Source organism: Lampris incognitus, chromosome 6 (genome assembly GCF_029633865.1).
Source record: "Lampris incognitus isolate fLamInc1 chromosome 6, fLamInc1.hap2, whole genome shotgun sequence".
Taxonomy (NCBI): domain Eukaryota; kingdom Metazoa; phylum Chordata; class Actinopteri; order Lampriformes; family Lampridae; genus Lampris; species Lampris incognitus.
In genome coordinates, this window is record NC_079216.1 from 39,947,280 (window position 1) to 39,951,363 (window position 4,084).

Sequence of the window (4,084 nt, forward strand, 5' to 3'; positions counted from 1 at the left end):
ACTTGACCACCAGGTCTAGGAGGCACCTGCGCGGGGGGAATGCGTAAAGCATCTCCTCGGGCCATGGATCTAGTCCAAGCGCGTTGACCCCCAACGGCGCTAGGTCGGACGGGAGCATCGAGTACCAACGAGGGCACTTGTAATTGAGTTTCGATGCGAACAGATCCACTTGAGCTACCCCGAACCTCTACCAGATCATAGCCACTATGGCTGGGTTGAGGCTCCAATTGTCCGCATGCGGGCCGCCTCTCGAGAGGATGTCCGCTGCTTCGTTGTCCTTCCCAGGAACATGAAGCGCCCTGATTGATAGCGCGTTGCTGTTGACCCAAATCCAAATTTGCATGGCCAACTCTCTGCAACGCTTGGACTTCATACCGCCTTGGCGGTTGATGTAGGCCTTGGCCGTCATGCTGTCTGTCATTATCAGTATGTGACGGCCTACGAGATCCTGAGTGAAATGCTGGATAGCCAGCCAAATCGTCTCCGTCTCGCGCGCGTTGATGTGGACCTTCTCCCCAGACGGCCACACTCCTCGCGCTGTTTTGTAGCCAAGGATGGCCCCCCAACCCGAGAGGGACGCATCCGTATAAATCGTTACCTCGGGTCCCCTGGGGCCCATAGGGACCCCAGACATGTCCACGCAGGCTCTGTTCCAGTGGTCTAGGCCCTGCGCTACCACGCGCGGGACCAGGATAAGATGGTTGTTGTACCGGCGTTCGTTGCCGTATTTCAAGAAGTGAACTGCGAACCACAATTGCAGTCTCCTCATGAACAACAGACCTAAAGGAACAACTTGGTGAGCCGATGCCAGAAGGCCCAGCAGCCTCCTGATCATCCGATAAGTGACATATGTCCCCGGGACGAAATGTGCTAACGTGGTCCTGGTGGAATGCCATCTCTCTTGCGTAAGGGTTGCGCGCATGGATACCGTATCCAAACTCAGACCCAGATACGTTGCCTGGTACGAAGGCCATGGCGCGCTCTTCTTTATGTTGATAGTGAAACCCATGTACTCCATGAATTCCATCAACTCCTGAGTATGGAGTATTGCTTGTTCCGGCGACCGGGCCAACACCAACAGGTCGTCTAGGAACCATGCCAAGCGCATACCTCTGCGCATCAACACTCCGAGCGCTGCTTTCACACACCTTGTGAATGTCAGAGGAGAGAGGCGATATCCGAACGGGAGGCATGTGTACTGGTAACACTGACTCCGGTAACAGAACCGAAGATACTTTCTGTGTCTTTCCGCAATCGGACAATGATAGAAAGCATCTTTTAGGTCGACCGAAGTTAGCCAATCGGACTGTGTCACCATTGACGGCAGAACCGGTGTGCGTAGCATTTTGAAACTGACCTTCTCTACATACTTGTTGAAGGGTTTCAAATCTAGGATTGGGCGCATGCCCCCATCCTTCTTCGGGACCAGAAAGTAACAGCTGTAAAACCCGTCTTCTCTTTCTAGAGGAGGAACCACCGTGATTGCCCCTTTCGAGAGTAACTCTGTGAGTTCGTTGTCTAGGATTTGTGCTTCGGCCACCGACCCCGGTTCCGTATGCACTATTCCCAAGTACGGGGGTACAATACCGTTCTCGAAAAGGATTTGGTGTCCGTGGGCTATCTGATCCAAAACAGAAGCCGACGGGACCAATTCCTTCCACCTGTGTAACATGCGTGACAGAGGTCTCGTTGCCTCCTGTACCTTGCTGTTCAGGTAGCGCGCGTAAGTTGCGCGTAAAGGGTCTGGGGAAGCCCCGCCCGCCATGCCCTGCGTCCATGGGGGGGGCTTCGTCCTTGTAAAGGAGACCCAGATGGGGGAATTGGCGTTTTGAACCTTTCCAAATTACCATTTGACCCATCAGAGAGACTAAACATTGTCGCATCATAGTCCCCTCCCAGGGGCTCATTTGCGCTCATGTCATTATTATCCAATATTTCCAGCAGGGATGTTATTACATTGTTATCATCCTCTTTACCTAAAGATTCAGACAGACAATCAGACTTGCGTTTCAAACCTTTTAAAACGCAATCACCATCATTACCAACATAAAAACTTTTATTCACATTCACAACCTTTGGAATAGAACAAGTAGACTGTGCATCAGAAACCAAAATAAAAGGCGCAGTGTTTAGCCCTGCGCACGCTGTGTCCCCTGAACAAGCGTCTATATCGCCGGAGACGGCTCTGGAATCAGTCTGTTGGTGTGGGTCGTAACATCCTGCCGAAACACGTCACTTGGCAGCTCCCTTCTTGGAAGTGTCTGTGCTGTCCGGCTTGGCCGCCTTGGCCGCTGGATCTGTGGAAGACTGGGAGTTTGGACGTGAGCCCTGTCCACGCCCGCGCCCCACTTTACCACCTCTTTTTGGATAAGTCTCTCTCCATTTCTGCTTGCGCGCAGGCTTGTCCCCCTGCCCTGTGCCCACCGCGTGCTTAGGGGTAGGCGGGTTCTTCATCATCGGGAGAAGCTTCTTGTGCAAGGTTTCGCGCTCGGCCTGGGCGGCCTTGTCTTCTTCTTCTTTCGGCTTGTTCCCTGTTTCCCAGGGGTCGCCACAGCGGAATCGACAGTTTCCATCGGTACCCTGTGAGGGCACAACACCGATGGCGGTCTTGTCAATCCGCATAATGATCTGGCAAAATTTTACGTCGGATGCCCTTCCTGACACAACCACTAACCCTATGGACGGGGGCACAGGTAAAGCGCTGGATGCCATCCCAGTATTCATGGACCTCCGCTTAGTAATATGCTTAAATTCAGCCGGTTGTCTCATCTGATCTGAGGTCGTAGTCCGATCGTGGATGGCGTGCGTGCGTGCGTGCGTGGCTGGCGCACAACTCACGGCAGCTCCCTTTGCTCTTTCGCGCGCATCGGAGACACCGACAACAGCTCGGCGCTCACGGAAACCCCGACCCGCACGTGTAACGCGGTCAGCGGCGAAACACAGTCCCAAGACCGTCGCGTCCACCGGCTGCCGCGCCCGACCCGGCGAAGGCGGGTGGGAGAACGGAGCATAGAGAGAGGGCTACACTGAAACCAACACGGTCTTCACTTGGGGGGACGAAAGCGCGGAGGCTTGCGACACCCCAGCCGCGGGTGGGAGAGGTGACCCTCTCCTTCCCGATTGACAGGCGTGGCCCTGAGAGGAACCCCGGGCCGCAAGGTGCGTTCGAAGTGTCGATGATCAATGTGTCCCGCAATTCACATCACTTCTCGCAGCTAGCTGCGTTCTTCATCGACGCACGAGCCAAGTGATCCACCGCTAAGAGTTGTACCCTTCACTTTCAAAGTGTGCACATTGGACAGTACTCATCCGAATGTAACCTGCACGACAGGGGAATGGGCCTATGCTTGCGCAGGGACAGTTTACAGTCTAATGTCTAAGTTCAGTGGAGATTGGTGTAGGTTTTTTTCTAGACCGGATTCTAGTACTCACCCCAAAGACAACACACACACTCGTGGGTATAGTTTACAATAAAAAAAACAATTTATTTCAACAGTTCAAAGTAAAGTTATTTCAATATCAATACTAAATTAGATGTGTTATATATATATATATATATATATATATATATATATATATATATATATATTTTACTCTATTATACTTTTTAAAAGTTCTTCCTAATATTCTATTTATTGTCTATATCTATCTATATTCTATTTTATACCCTTCTAATATATTACTTATGCAGCCATATTCTACACTAACAAATTAAAGAAAATAATCCAAAATAAAGTATGAGTGCACTCAAAGAAAATAATAAAGAAAAGAAAAGGGGGAATGATTCAGTCTTCCAATCTGTGCAAGGTGCAATGTCCAGATCCTACCACAATCACAGGGGCAAGTTAATGTAGAGGCGATGATGATGAATCCAAATCCAGGGCGATGATGGGGGCAATCCAAAGGGGGTATCCAAGGGTTCCAAAAGGGTGTAGCAAGGGGGGTTGTTCGGCGTACTAAAAAACCAGTCTGCACAAAATTGTACAGATTCCTTATTAATTGCAATCTCTATCAAACAATTACAAACAAAATAAAAATACCCAAATCTAGAGTCAATTCTCAGAATTAAATCATTTCCTACATA

General features: G+C 50.3%; 1 non-coding gene across 1 annotated transcript; it reads right to left on the reverse strand.

Moving 5' to 3' along the window:
* Positions 1-3,112: 3,112 nt before the first annotated feature.
* LOC130114814 (5.8S ribosomal RNA) lies at positions 3,113-3,267 on the reverse strand. Its single transcript, XR_008810426.1, has one exon. It is a non-coding gene; the product is annotated as a 5.8S ribosomal RNA (ribosomal RNA).
* Positions 3,268-4,084: the final 817 nt, after the last annotated feature.